This window comes from Hemicordylus capensis, chromosome 1, assembly GCF_027244095.1.
Source record: "Hemicordylus capensis ecotype Gifberg chromosome 1, rHemCap1.1.pri, whole genome shotgun sequence".
NCBI lineage: Eukaryota > Metazoa > Chordata > Lepidosauria > Squamata > Cordylidae > Hemicordylus > Hemicordylus capensis.
In genome coordinates this window covers 77,515,450-77,531,650 of record NC_069657.1, presented here as the reverse complement: position 1 = coordinate 77,531,650, position 16,201 = coordinate 77,515,450, and the positions used below count along the sequence as shown (strand labels likewise).

Genomic DNA, 16,201 nt, shown 5'->3' with positions numbered 1-16,201 from the left:
GCAATCCTGGTTTAACTCTTTAACCAGGAGCATAGTGATTGTGAGGATGCAGTCATAGTCAGATTTGCCCATGTCATGTATGGCACCCATGACACATGACATCTTTGCCCCAAATCATTGCCTACTGTTAGGGGCGGGCAGGGAAACAAGTAATATGATCATGTCTCGGCACACAGGTATGTGATTACAGGGGAGCGAGGAAAACTCAAAATATAGCTGCCATTTTCAGGGCCCAAAGTTCATTCCAAGAATTGCTTTGTGCTGTTGGAAGAGATGGACTGGAGTGTTCACATATAGATCCACTGTCATGGAGGGCTCCAGCTTGCCCTTTGAAACAGTCTCTCACAACCTGATCCTCGGACATAGAAATTCACATCTACTCAGTTGCTCTCCAGCTCTCAGGCAGAGACTCTTTTCCAGCATTGCTCCTTGATAATTTTAAAGTGAAGATGGCAGAGATTGAATCTGGACCTTTCTGCATGCAAAGGATGTGCTCCACCACAAGCCTATGCTGCTACTGGTTTAAACATAAATAAGTCCCAGTTTCATTATGATGGTCTCATTATGGCTTTTGCCACTGCATCTCCTACTGCATTTCTGGCAAAATACATAGGTGGTGGAAGCCAAATTTCATGGCTTTCTTGACATGATAGTGATGTAGTGAAGCCATCACATTTTGACATTGATTGATTGAAATGGCAGCCAGTAATTTGAGCTCTCAAATATGTGTCAAGATTACAGCTCATCATGTCCTAGGAAACTGTCAAAATGTAGGCTGACTCTCAGTCCCCATACAATGGGCCATACAATGTCACAATTCTGTGATAATGAGAGATTCAAAAAACATTTCATACTATTAGATACCTGCCTCTTTGGGGAAACCAACATCAAACTCATTTAGTCACAAACACTGCACAAGTCAGGAAAGCATGTCCAAATGGCAGATATCAAAATAGTATTTCTAAGAGTCAGGTACTGAGATGCCCAGTCTGATGAAAGCAACACATACAGCCATTAATGGAGGCTGCATCAGAACTAGGAAGGTTTCGTTTATCTCTGTACTTCGTTTATCTCTGCACTGAGATGTTTAATTGCCCAAAGGGCATAGCAGATAACACAACACTGAGAACACAATAATAAAATTGCTCTTATGAAGAATAAAAATCTTTTGCACATATGCACACACAGACACACAGAGAGACTCTACTCTCATCCACTAAATTTCTGCCAAATGGAAACTTTTTACATTGCTTCTGAAAATGTGCACCATGGAAGAAGGAGACAGCTCCAGAACTGGGGAGTAGTTTTCAAGAGTTTATCTCTGTGCTTTTACTGTTGATGCATGGAGGTCGCTCTCCAGAGACCACTTTTAACTTACCACTGAGCTCACAATGGAATGTAGGGGAGGATGTGGATTTCAGTGTCCAAACATAGGCAGAATCCTTCTAGTCACAATTTTGCAAAAAATGGAGCAATGATGATCAAAATAATTCTCAATTCTTTCTCTTTCTCCTGTTCTTTTAACCCTTTTACTATGTACTTTATTTCTTATTCACCAGATTAAGTTATACATCCTAAGGAGCTATGCAGCTCTAAAAGAAAGTATTCTCCTATGGTTTCTGAGTTGAGTGAGTTGTTTGTGGGGAGAGGATTTGCTGAGGCATTCCATTTATTTGTCAAACAGGAAGCAAGGGTTTTGTAAGAAGTTTTATAATGTGAAGTTAAAAAAAATACAGTTAAAAATTGAAAAGGGAAAGGAGGCTGCATGGAGTTAAAAGAAACCCAGGATGTCCATGCAGTGCTCATTGCTGCATTGTATGTATGTATGAGAGAGACCTAAAAGGCGGTGGGCAGTGTCTGTTTTGACAGCATCAATCAAGTCTCAGAGAGAGGGACTGAATCAAAGATCTTCTAACTCCACTCCCACCTGCCTATTCCCAGTAGTTTATCAGTGTTGTCAGAACCGACATTGGAGGAGAGCTGGTCTTATTTATTTGATTGATTGATTGATTGATATACCGCCTTTCCAAATGGCTCAGGGCAGCTTACAACAGGATAAAAACAATTAAAACCAGTTAACAATTAAAATCAGAACTATAAAAACAGAATAAAACCAATTAAACATTCAAAGAGCTAAAAAACAACAACCCTGGAAAACCAGGGCAACCATTTAAAGCAATTTAAAACAGTTTACAGTAATTTAAAAACGCTGGAAGGCCAGGCCAAACAGATAGGTTTTAAGGGCTCTCCTGAAAGACAGTAATGAACTCAAATGACAGATTTCTGCCAGAAGTGCATTCCATAGCCCAGGAGCAGCTACAGAGAAGGCCCACCTCTGAGTCGCCACCAGACGAACTGGTGGTAACTAGAGACAGACCTCACAGATGACATTAATGTGAGGTGGGGATCATGCAGAAGAAGGCACTCTCTAAGATAACTCGGACCTAAGCCATTCAGGGCTTTAAAGGTAATAACCAGCACTTTGTACTTTGCCTGAAAACATACTGGCAGCCAGTGTAACTGTTTCAAGACAGGCATAATATGATCTCTCCGGGTTGCCCCAGAGACCAATCTGGCTGCCGCATTTTGAACTAACTGAAGTTTCCGAACTACGTACAAAGGCAGCCCCACATAGAGTGCATTGCAATAGTCAGGCCGGGAGGTTACCAGCTGATGCACCACTGTTTTGAGGTCATCCTCTTCAAGGAATGGGCACAGCTGTCGAATCAACCAAAGCTGATAGAAAGCACTCCTGACCATGGCCTCCACCTGAGATATCAGGTGAGGCCTGGGTCCAGGAGTACTCCCAAGCTGTGCACCTGCTCCTTCTGGGAAAGTGTAACCCCATCCAGCACAGGAAGATCTAACTCGCCTCTCAGATTCTGAGCCCCCACAATGAGCATCTCCGTCTTGCTTGGATTCCGCTTCAATTTATTATCTCTCATCCAGCCCATTACTGCCTGTAGGCAGGCATTTAGAGAATGAGTGCCATTTCCTGAAGATGAAAAGGAGAAGTAGATTTGGGTGTCATCAGCATACTGATAACACCCAGCATCAAATCTCCTGATAACCTCACCCAGTGGTTTCATGTAGATATTAAAAAGCATTGGTGACAGAATGGAGCCCTGAGGGACTCCATATAACAGCTCCCGCTTTGAGGAGCAACTGTCACCAAGCACCACCATCTGGAATCTACCCGAGAGACAGGAGCGGAACCACTGCAAAGCAGTGCCCCCTATCCCCAACTCACCAGGAGATCCAGAACGATACCATGGTCGATGGTATTGTACACCACTGAGAGATCCAGAAAAACCAGCAGAGTCACACTCCCTCTGTTGATTCTTAAGTAAAGGTCATCCATCAGGCCGACCAAGGCTGTCTCAACCCCATAGCCAGCTCTAAAGCCAGTATGAAATGAGTCTAGATAATTAGTTTCCTCCAAAACTGCCTGGAGCTGGTTGGCCACCACCCTTTCAATCACCTTGCGCAACCAGAGGAGACTGGAGATTGGCCTGTAACTATCCATCGCTAAGGGGTCCAAGGAAAGCTTCTTAAGGATTGGTCTAACCATTCCCTCCTTCAGACAAGGAGGCACCCTACCCTCCCTCACCAATGCATTTATGATATTAACTAGGCCACCTCCAACAATCTCCCTGCTAGATAGAAGCAGCCAAGTCGGGCAAAGATCCAGAGAACAAGTGGTAGGCCGCGCCACCCCAAGCAGCTTGTCCACATCCTTAGGAGTCACAGATTGAAACTGATCCATTCTTATACTGCAAGCGGGATCGCTGGACACCTCCTCCATAGACCTTGCAGAAATAGTGCAGTAAGTTGGCCCAAATACAGGAGATCTTGTCCGCAAAGAACCCATTAAAAGCATCACAGCAGAATGATCCCGGGGACTGATGTGAAGTAGAAGGAGCAGAGACTAAACTCCTCACAACCAGGGATAGCTCTGCTGAGCACGAACCTGCAGTTGCAATGTGCGCAGACCAACATATCTTTTTTGCTGCACGCACCACCATCGCATAAGTCTTCAAATGGGTCACATGCTGCATCCTGTCAGATTCAAACAGAGTTCTCCACTTGCGCTCTAGTTACCTACCCAATCGCTTCAGCCCCCGCAACTCCTTAGTATACCAAAGGGCCATTTTTGAAGCAGGTCGGAAGGGACACTTAGTAGCAATTATGTCTATTGCCTTGATGAGTTCCCTGTTCCAGGTTCCCACCAGGGCATCAACAGAATCACTGGTTACACCAATAGCAAAATCCTCTAAGGCCTTTTGAAATCCTACTGGGTCAAGCAGCCTTTTTGGACAGACCATCCTAATAGGTCCACCACCCCTGCAGGGGTGGATTGTGGCTGTGAAACCAACCTTAACCAGGTAGTGGTCCGTCCATGACAATGGGGAAACCACCGGATCCCCCACCCATGGAACACCCCCCTGATCCGAACAAAAGACCAAATCGAGTGCATGGCCAGCAACATGAGTTGGTTCAGAAACTAATTGGGATCGGCCCATAGTCGTCATGGCCTCGATGAACTTCTAAGCCGCAACAGACAAGCCAGCCCCAAAGTGGATATTGAAATCCCCCAGCACCAAAAGTCTAGGAGACTCCAGCACCAACTCCATGATGAGCTCCGTCAGCTCATTTAGGGAGTCAGTTGGGCAGCGGGGTGGACGGTACACCAACAGATTCCCCAATCTATCCCTAGTTCCCAGCCTCAAAAATATGCACTCAGTATAAAGTCAGCTGTCTCACAGGGGTCCTGGTAAGGGAAATGGTATCCTTATGGACCACAGCCACTCCACACACACACCCCGCCCACTTCCCCTGGCCAGCTCCACAACAGAGTAACCTGGTAGGAGAAGCTGAGCCCACACTGGACCACTCGCCTCCCCCGACCAGGTCTCAGTTATACATGAGATAGTGAGATAGTCTTGCGATAGTGAGCATGAATTGCCTCCTTTGCTAAGTAGGGTCTACTTTGGTTTACATTTGGATGGGTGACTCCATGTGAGCACTGTCTGCTGTGAGATATGGGGTTGCCTGCAGGGTTCACTTCCTGGCATCTCCAGGTAGGGCTAGGAGAGACTCCTGCCTGAAGCCTTGGAGAGCTGCTGCCAGCCAGTGTAGACAATCATGAGCAAGATGGATCAGTGGTCTAACTTGGTATAAGGCAGCTTCCCATGACCCTATTAGCAAGTGAATGGGTGGAGGCCACCTGCTCTTAAGGATCCAGGGATTGACTGATACCATTCTGTCCAGCCAGGTGGAGCTCAAGACTCAACTCAGCTAAAGTCACACGGGAAGTATGCATTTCCCTTGTTCACAGGAGGTGCAGTGGTTCAGCTCTCTCTGTGCTGGGAGTCTCCCAGAAGGCATTCTGCTTCCATCTGCCACGTTTGGGCAGCAGGCTGCCTGAAGCAGCCTCCACTTGGCTCAAACAGCTGCACGCCCTATGCTTGCTCTAGGGCCAATGTGCTTCTACACCCTTTCGGTCAGCCTAGCTAGATTAGAGGCTGCATGCTGCTCTCCATCTCAATTAGCCACAGGAAATGTATAAAACTAATTAGAGAGGAGCACAGAACTAGCCTCATTTCTTTCCCCCTGAGGTCTTCGCTAGGTTCAGGTTATGGTCAGCATTTCCAGCCACTGCATATTTCACCAGGATTATAACTTGTGCACATTTCTGTCCCTTTTTTTAAAGGCTCACAAGCTGTTTTTCTTTACTTTTTTAAAAAAAGTCATAATTTTAAAAAAGATGTTATAATGTTATTTTAAAAAGTCATAACATTTTTAAAAAATGTTGCCTCAAACATTACATTTTTCAAGAACATTTAGGGATTGGCATAACTACCTCTTTATATATGGGGAGGAAATCTGAATCTGAAATAAAGCCTGTGGGGAAAAAGCCTCCCCGCTTATTTGTTTTTTAAACCTCTACACCAGTTGCCAGGTGTGTGTGTGTGTGTGTGTGTGTGTGTGTGTGAAAGCCAGAGATCTGGACATGTTACTAGAATTTTTTTAAGTAAAAACTAGCATCCTTTTTAATGCCAGAAGCCCACAGACACCCACACGTGTACTTGGGCATCAGGTAACTGAGGTGAGCCCTGGTAAGCCATTGCACATGCTGCCTTGTGTGAGACTTCAGGGTGCATGTGTCCTCCACAGCTGAGCTCAGCAAAGCAGAGTAGCAGGCCAGGAGTAAAAGGAGGCAGCAAAGCAATGTGATAGGGTGATTGTAGTAGCAGCTGTGCCAATTGCTCTCACAGCTGCTTCTCCTAAGTCCAGGCTCAGCCCTCTGTAGCTGCTATCACAGAAGTGAGCAGAAAGCTTTTGCTTTTAGCTCTCCTCTGTCCTGGTTTTATATCCCAGACCGCAGATGCCCCCAAAAGTCACTCTGCCAATGTCTAGTTTGGCCCTCAAAACTTTGCTAATTATTCCATTATCCCTGGACTGTCCTGGGAGCTGTCCCAGGTCCTGCCTTGTTCAGCCTAGAGGTAAGCATTTGAAACCTGAATGCCTCCAGCTGGACTCTTGCTGCGGGGAAGTCTCTCCCCTCTGCCCACAAACACACACCTTGCAGGCTGAGAGTTGTGCCAGAAAGACATCTGCTGGGGCAACTGGGCCCCATCTTTTCCCTGGCCCCACTCAAGCACCAGAATGGTTGACAGCAAACACTGGCCATCCCACTTGCAACACATATCTAGTACTGCAGGACATTCCTTAGGAAGGATCTGTGAATGTTGATGGCAGAGTGGCACAAAGTGAGGTTTATTTATTTATTTTATTTTATTTAACATATTTTTATACCACCCAAAACTTGCGTCTCTGGGCGGTTTACAATTAAAATCATTTAAAACATTAAAACAATTAAGATCATTAAAACATTAACATTGAAATAATTTAAAACCAACATTAAAAATTAAAACCATGAATCTAATGAATGGTTATAATTGCTTTTTTAAAAAGAAGAGTGAGAGTGTGTGAGAGAGAATACTGAGGTAAGGTATAGTGTGCGGAGCATTCTGGACATTCTTAAATGCTATATAGTAGCACAAATGTAAAAAAGCAGTGTGTGTGTATGCGTGTGTGCATACACACACACATACTGTGTACATTCATTCAGTTATATAGCACATGGTATTCTGAGTGCTCCACATACCTTTTATCGCTGTGTGTATACACACACACTACTGTAGTACTAGCCTTCTTTGTCCCAGTTTTTCCTTCTGTGAAATGGTGGCATTTATTCTACTTGCTTTTTGTAAGCCCTCATGCTTGAAATATCATGAGTGTGTTTTGCCTCAGATATATATTTCATAAGGATGCATTAGGACAAGTCAGTGGAAAATTATTTTCTGAACAAAGGAACTTCTTAAATGGCCAACAGGAATTTACTTCACAGAAGGGTCCTCTGTTCTGAAAGCCTGCTGCTGGTGAAGCAAATCTCTTAAAGCTATTTATTTTCCTGCCAAAAGCTTGCAGAGCTGAAATGAACCTGCCTGAATTGCTTCCCCCCTGCCCTCTTAACCTCAACTGCAAAACAAGCTGAGAGGAATCTGAGGTAATTGTGCAGTTCCCTCATTAAAGAAGGCAATTTGGGGAAAGACAGGATTGTTAAAAAAAAGTGGTGACAGGGTTTTGTTTTGTTTTTAAAATAAACTGGTCAGATATTAACTAGACTGACTATAATAGCAGAAATATTCCATTCTGCTGCTCTGTGAAGCTCTCTCTGTTCCGAGCAGCTTAGTCTCATCACCACATGATTCTTTGCTATCAGTGGCCAACATACTGCACAGCATCCTGTGGGTTTTCTGGCACTCTGGGAACTGCTGTGTGCTCATAACACTGTGTCCACACAGTTGCGCAAGAACACTCTCATGTAGTTGCTGGAAATTGCATGAATGCAGTTGCACAATGGTCCGGCTACTGGAGATAATGGCAAACCATTGTGCATCTGTTTTTGCACAATTTCTGGCAATTGCACAAGAATGCTCTTGTATAACTGCAGGGATGCAGTGTTACAAGCATGCAGGAGCTCCCACAGAGCTGGAAGAGTCCATGGGGTGTTCACAATATTTCAACCACCATTTTTCCTCTGGTAAGTAAGCAGGGATTTTTCCCCAGGTAAAGAAAGGTTGGGAAAGATGACTGTTTGTTATCCTGAAGAGCCACTACCAGGTAGACAGTACTAAGCTAGGTTGATCAATGGTTTGACTCAGTATAAGATACCATCATCTGTTGATTTACTGACCTGAGTTGATTTGTAGGATAGTCAAGTAAAAACATGTTAGGAACATAGGAAGCTGCCATATACTAAGTCAGACCATTGATCCATCTAGGTCAGTATTGTCTTCACAGACTGGCAGTGGCTTCTCTAAGGTTGCAGGCAAGAATCTCTCTCAGTCCTTTTTTAGAGATGCCAGGGAACCTAGATGCTGTTCCCAGAGAGGCTCCATCCCCCTGAGGGGAATATCTTACAGTGCTCACACTTCTAGTCTCCCGTTCAAATGCAACCAGGGTGAACCCTGCATAGCTAAGGGGACAAGCCATGCTTGCTACTACAATACCAGATCTCCTCCATTGAAGCTTAAATGTTCTTTATTTCTTTATGCCTCCGCGTAGCACCCACACACAAGTAGCTCTCCCGCCCACTTGCACAGTGCATTATGGGAGTTCCAGAGGCCTCCTGGCCCCCAAACCTCCCTGTAGCCAGCTGAAGCCAGCAATTGTCTGGGCGAGCGATCCATCCACCAGCAAACAATGAGAGGATCATCAGTGTGGGAAGTAAGCTTTTCAAGGCTTCCTCCCCTCTCCCCTTCTCATGGGTTGTGAGAAAGGGCTCAGAGTCTAACATCAAAATCCCCATCACCTCTATCCAGATAAGGGATTTCAATAGGGTTTTTGGGGAGGGACTGAAGCACCACTACTATCCCTTCTTACTTAAAAATAGGGGTCACTTTATTTTTTATGGTAGCCATGTGGAGTTTGCTAAGAAACTGCTTCCATCACCCAGAAAGACTGCAACATTGAAAGCTGCTCCTGACATTAATGGCCCTGTCACATTTGACGCTCTCCACTTTAGCACCAGATACTAGCAAGAATGTGCAATGCTGGTGTACAAATACGCTCCTTACATGCGACAACTGATCCATGCAACAGAACCCTTGTGTTCATTATAGCCACCGTGGGCTGCAGCCACCATGTAGAAAAGTTTCTCAGCAGCCTGCACAAGAGAGCAGTAACAAACAAACTGGCTCAAAGGTCTTGAAGAGTAGGAGTTCCCCTGCAGTACTACATTGTCAATCAGATTTGGCTACTGCAGGTCACACACATTTTCTGATGCAAAAACTAACTGTTGTGTAGCCCTGAGAGTCTAGCATAAAAAAGTGGTAAGGAAGTAATGGTTATTAAAATCCCATCTGTATCTTAAGAAGGATATTGTAGAACTGGAAAAGGCGCAGAAGATGACAACCAAGATTATCAGGGGCCTGGAGCACCTTCTTTATTAGGTAAGATTACATCTGGAGCTCTTTAGTTTGGAAAAGAGGTGACTAAGGGGAGTCATGATCGAGGTTGTAGCAGATTAAAAGAGCAGGCGCACGTGAGGGAGAGAAAAATGCTGAATCATCCCCTCTGCGCTTCCCTAGCAAGATTTTCCCCTAAACCTCCCTGTATCTCTGGTAGTTTCAAAAATGGCTGCTACCACCACTCCTCTTTATCTCAGAGTTTGACCCTCCCTGGACTTGGGGTGGAAATCCCAGGAAAACTTTCTTTCTTTTGCTATGGGGAAAATACTCAAAAACCTTCTATGTGCACACCTACACAAGTGAGAAAACTGGTAGCTGATGACCAAGCCTAGGTGTGTTTGCACCAGAGAGAGAGAAAAAAACCCTTTAGCCCCCCACCTTCCTCATGAACCAAAAGATTACTCTGAGAGGCTTGTGAAATGCAAAGAACAAAAAAAAAACTTTATTCAATTGCTACAGACATTTTCAGTCTGAGTCTCCCTCAGCTTTTAGTTACAGGTAAAAATACTCAGTGGTTACAAGAATAATTCAAAGAGGAGGAACGCCTGGTCACTACAGAGGTGTATAAAATTATCCATGGAGTGGAGAGACTGGACAGAGAGAAATATTTCTCCCTCTCTCACAACACTAGAACCAGGCGTCATCCCATTAAAAGGCTGGGAAATTTAGGACTGACAAGAGGAAGTACTTTTACACACAGCACATAATTAATCTATGGAATTCTTTGCCATGGGATATGGCACTAGCTTGGAAGGCTTTAAAAGGGGCTTAGACAAATTCATGATCTATCAGTGGCTACTAGTCTGGTGTGTCTATAGGCCACCTCCAGCCTCAGAGGTATGGTGCCTCTCAATACCAGATGCAGGAGAGCAACAGCAAGAGAGAGGGCATGCCCACCAGCATCTGGTGGGCCACTGTGTGAAACAGGATGCTGGACTAGATGGGCCTTGGGCCTGATCCAGCAGGGCTGTTCTTATGTTCTAAAAACTTGAACTCCTGTAGATATCTCATCTGAATGCAAAGCAAATTGTATTACACCATAAGAGGAGATAAGAAAATGGATACTTTGCCAAGGAAATTTCTGGAAACCTCACCATTGTGACCATTTGCAAAAGAAAATGGATGAATAGGTGTCAGAAATTGCTTCAGTGAAGTATTTCCTGCCTAAGGATGCAGGGTGGTTGGTGGGGAAAGGAAATAAAGGGGCCTGGAATATCTCTCTTCCAGTGTTTGCTTCTAAGATGACAGGCTTTTTGCCCCGATACATTCTGCGGTAGTCGGAATTAAGACTTGCCAGAGATTTCTAGCTAGCAAGCCCCAAGAGTACCTTTTGGCATACACTTTTCTTGATCCTGTTCTGCTCCTGGCTCTTGAAGAATCAAAAATGCATTTGGAAAATTATCCATGTGGATGAATCTGTGCTGTGGGTTGTTGGCTCTTTTCCCATTGTGCTGATAGAAAGTATGGTCTTCAGTTGGCACAATATAACAATCTAGCTGGGCTTGGCACAGAGTATCTGTGCCTCAGCCAGCCCGCTACTCCCCCCCTTGCCTGCTTCCCCCCCACAATGCCTGGCCCACTTCTCCTGCCCGGTGCTTTCTGGTTGGTGGGCCGGCCGGCTGGCCAGCCCATTACTCCTCTCGCCCGCCAGCCAGTTCCCGGCGGACGGCCCACTGCTGCCTCCTGCTCTTGGCAGCCGGGCCAGGTGGGTCCACCACCTCCTGTTCCCAGTGGCTGGCCCGCCACTGCCTCCTCCTCCTCCTGGTGGCCAGGTCAGGTCAGCCCACCGCAGCCTCCTGTTCCCAGCGGCCAGCCGGCCTGGCCTGCCGCTGCCATTGACTCCCTGTCACTATCCCCCAGGCAGCTGCTCTTGTGAGAGCTGCCACACATGGGATTAGCAACGGGTATGCCTAGGAAAAATAAATATATAGATATGTATATACCGCTTTTCAACAGAAGTTCCAAAAGCGGTTTACATAGATAGAAATAAAATGGTTCCCTTTCCCCAAAGGGCTCTCAATCTAAAATTATATGTTGAACTCTAATCCTTCCCTCCTCTCCACCTCTTCACCTTTCATTTGAGGTATCTGGTTGCTGCAGGCTTGAGCATTTGTGATTTCTTAGCATATCTGGGTAATTATCACTTACTGTGTTCACTGGGCAGGCATTCAAAGTGCCAAATGTGTGCCTCAAGAAGGCTCACAGAGGATATAATCGTTATAACATATACAACAAAATACTGTACTTTTTTCATTAGGGAAAAATGGTGAAAAGGCTCTGCATTGAGATTAAGGTCAGTTAGGACTTTTATGATAGATAGATATGCCATGCTATTCACAAGAAACATAGATCCAAGTTGGGAACAAATTTTAACATCCAGCTTGGGTTCCTTGAAGCACATGGAGGAAATGCCATGAATGGTGCCGATTAACCACAGAGCTAGAAAAACATGCACTACAGTAGTACAGGTTTTTCTAATTGACTTCCAAATGACTTTGTTCTTCCCCATATGGACTGAGGAAATGGCTGAGAGAACATCTGGCATCCCAGTTCCAGCTGACCCAGGATATCATGGAAAGGGTACACAGGGAGGCTGGTATGTGCTCCTCCACTACCAGCAATGGTGCTTTTATCCCTCACAAACTAATACAACCATCACAAGATGAATGAAATAAGCAAGCATTGGTCCACATCAAGAGGCCTTATCTCAGGCCTGCTTGCACAGCTAGTGACACATCAGCCCTTTCAATGCTCAGCAGAACCCTCTGTTCTTGCACAGGCAGGAAGAAAGCAAAACTAGTTTATTGAGCTTGTGATGGGGCACCATACATGCAGTTGAGCTCCATTTGACTCTGTGTGTGACCAGGCTGGCCCTAGCATAAAGAGCTCTGGGCATAAAGTGCCTTGGGCATTCCCCTCCCCTCCACCATGATTAGTTTATCAGTGTTGCCAAATTGTGTGGCTTGTGCAAGTTCAGCTTAGCATCCTCTGGGTGACTGCCCAGCTCATCCACCCCTTAGGCTATGTGGATGAGTGTGTTGGCTTCTCCGCTCTGGTAATCTGGAATCATGTGTTCTGCAAGCACTTTATTACTTGCTTTCCATTTGCGGCATGCTTATAATCAGAATTGTACACCATGCCTCCAAGGTTGCTTGACCACATCCCCTACAGATTATATACCATGCATGTGAGGTTGCTTGGCCATTCCCCCTCTACATTCACAGACATATCCCTATTTTCAATAGTGAAATGTAGGAGAGTATGGTGTTACTGTAAACAGTTCCCATTTTTATTTTTGCCATGTTCTGGTTGGGATAGACACAATGTCCATTTTGGACACAATGTCCATTTTGCCTTGGACATTGTCTCATTCCTTTGTGTGGGGCATGCTTGTCTGTGTTTGAATGTGTCTATGTACTGGCTTGGGGGTGGAGTCACAATTTGTTTGTCTGCTTCTCACTTGCTGTCTTGAATTCCAACTGATTGGTTCTCCCTCTCTCTGCATAAGAGACTGTTAGTCTGTTTATTGTTTTCTTAGTCTTTCTTTTAGTTAGTAATATCAAACTCTTGTTTCTCAATTAAAGTTGCTTCCTGTACAATTACTTATAGATAAGTAATTTCCCTGCAACTATTCTTAGATTTTCTCCATTGTTGATTGTAGTTACTGCACACTCACCAGGCAACTTATCTGGTGAAGGCAACTAGAAGGCTGTGGGGTATTGCTGAGAGACTAATCACTAAACAGGATTTGAGGAAACCTAGCCCAGAGCCTTATCTACAAGTTACTAGACAAGTCTTAACATGGCTTTCCTCAAGCTGACAGTTCTGTCAGGGGAAAGAAGAAAAAAGACAGAGCAACTGACTGCAGATCAAATGGCCCACTTCTCCCTGACTATGTGTGTTCTAGACCACAAAAATGCGTGGGTAGCCCTATCCCATTTCCCCTGGAATTTCACATCAATTAAAATAATTCTGTGAGGAAATAATGGGAGAGGTCTATCAATGGCTACTAGTCTGAGGGCTATAGGCCACCTCTAGCCTCAGAGACAGGGGAGTAACAGCAAGAGAGAGGGCATTCCCTCAACTCCTGCCTGTAGGCTTCCAGCGGCATCTGGTGGACCACTATGTGAAACAGGATGCTAGACTAGATGGGCCTTGGGCCTCATCCAGCATGGCTGGATGGTGTGTGTGTGTGTGTGTGTGTGTGTGTGTGTGTGTGTGTGTGTGTGTGTGTGTGAAGATTTCTATCTCATCTTCCTAGTCATAGACCCTACAAGCTAGCTTACAGCAAAAGTATTAAAATAATGCAGGGCATCAATGAAACAATCCACATATTAAAACCAAGATTAGGAATAGCAGCACCAAAACAAAACAACAAGGCTCATAAAAGGACATAAAAGTCAGTGAAAGGATGGGCCTGGGCCAAGCGCTGTCTGAAAGACAGGAATGGAGGGAAGCAACTCCAAAGCTGGAGTGTTACCACAGAGAAGTCCCTCTCTCCACGTAGCCATCTGATGGTGGGAGAGATGGACCTCAGTGGCAGGATCTCAACTGTTTGGGAGGCACATATGATCCCCAGGCAGGCAGCTTACGAGGCCAGACATGCCTAGCTTCAGCAGCAGAACTGCATCATGTGCCTGCAGATCATTTTCTGGTAATAATATGAAGCTGCTCGAGAGCTGAGATGTCAGAGTCCATCTCTGGATGCTCCTGCCTTTGGAGGGGATGTTTGGTGGAGACCAGGAAAAGGGCTGCTTAGGATTCTAGAAAGAATACATCTCTTCCAGGCAGTCAAGTGAAAATATTCCTTGAAAAAGATCAGTTCATTGAAATGCGTCCAAATAAATAATCTCTTCAGCAGGTGCTCTTGCACAGTCAAAGTTGGTGGTGACCAGGAAAAGGGCCTTTTCAGAATACCAGCTGACATGATATGCAGTGCTCCAGTGCTGGAACACTCCATATCAGGGCTGCTGTGGACATGCAGCGCTGTTAAGAACAAGTGGTTGTGCAAGCAGTTATTAACTGCTGCAGTTATTCCCGTTGAGGTGAGTTGGACTAATGATAGTAGCATTGCTTGCACCACCACTCATTCTTAACAGTGTTGGCGCTGTCTGTTCATTCACAGCAGCCGGAGCACAGAGTGTTCTGGCAATGGAATGCTGCATGTCATGTCAGCCCCCTTCTCCAGGGAGATCCACCTGACAACCCCGCTTCCAAATTTCAGGTGACAAGATTTTTTTAAATGTACCAAGACACGTTAATTAGGTTTTTGTGCAGTGCCTAGTTAGCTTGATTCTGAATAATTTTATCCCACTGTTTTAAAGTCTTTTTATGAGACTTCTGTTTTTATATTTTGTGATGGCTCTTAATCCTGTTGCTTTTCTGATTTTACTATTTGTTTTAATTTCCCTTTGTATACATTGTTTTAATGGTAGTTATCTGCTTTGGGAGCTTGTTCTTCAAGATGAAAACTTGTTACAAATACTCAAAATAAATAAAAGCAAACAAGCAAACAGTGCTAATGATATTAATGAAAATGGTTTTATTTAACACCACCACTCCCTTATCAAATGACTCTTGGGGACAGGGGCATAACAATAGGGGGGGCAGGCAGGGCACGTGCCCTGGGCGCCACCCCAGCAGGTCATGTGGGGGGGCGCCAAAAAGTGGCATCCCCCCGCCCCCCTGGATCGCCCGCCGAGTGTGGCGGCGGGCGTGCCGCCACCGCTGCCGCACTCGGCGGGCAACCCGCCGCCACCGGCGATCTGCCACCTGGGGCGCCGCCGCGCCAGCAGCACAGGTATGTGGGGGCCGGGGCGGGGGGACGCCATTTCAGGGCCAGAGCTTGTCCTGGGCGCTGTTTCCCCCCGATACGCCACTGCTTGGGGATCATTACCCCCCAGACAATCTCATAAAATGCAATAATGTCATATTTGAAGACTTAAAGTTTTTAAAATACTTTTCAAAATAGTTTTTTTAGGGCAATAAATGGTTGCGAAGAAAAATTAATTAAAGGGAATGAACTGTGGAACGAGAACATATATGGAGAACAGAAGCTTTGTAATATACTTTTTAGAGATCAGGAAAGATGGAACAGAACTGGAAATCTAGCAGGAGAGAGTTTCCCCTCTGAGAGGAACTAGTCAAAGCAATGGCTGGATTGCTTGCTGACCTAAGATGACAAGATGCCCAGACCACAGGTGGTGTCTTCCGGCCTGGCTTGAAATCTTTTTCACACTGTCAGAATGACACTCCTGCTGCACCCAAGGTCATTTTCTTTATGACGCACAGGGTTGGAGATTGGAGGCAAGAAGATTGCACCCGCTCTTCACAGCTGCAGTTGTCTTGAGGGCACCTAGCCAACAAGTTGAAAGGCCAGGAGCAGACCTCAGATATAGACAGAGCTACAAGCATGCCTGAAATACAGCCACTACCACTGCATCTACTTTTATTTCTAATTCACCATTCATTTTATTACAGTATTTACAAAGTTTAACAGCCTCATATTAGTGAGGATCTCTACAGCTCTTAAATAAAGGCGACAGCATCTGTATATACTTAACAGGCAAGAGTGTTCTCAGTGTGCAGATTAGTAATAGCTTTTATGGTTCAGATGAATTAGAAATGTGTGATTGGAAAGGTACATCCCAGAATCCCCTGTG

General features: G+C 45.2%; 1 protein-coding gene across 1 annotated transcript in view; it reads left to right on the top strand.

Annotated features, from left to right (window-relative positions):
• TTC9 (tetratricopeptide repeat domain 9) overlaps positions 1-16,201 on the top strand; it is a 59,112-nt gene that overhangs the window by 38,908 nt on the left and 4,003 nt on the right. The gene's annotated exons all lie outside the window — the stretch shown is intronic.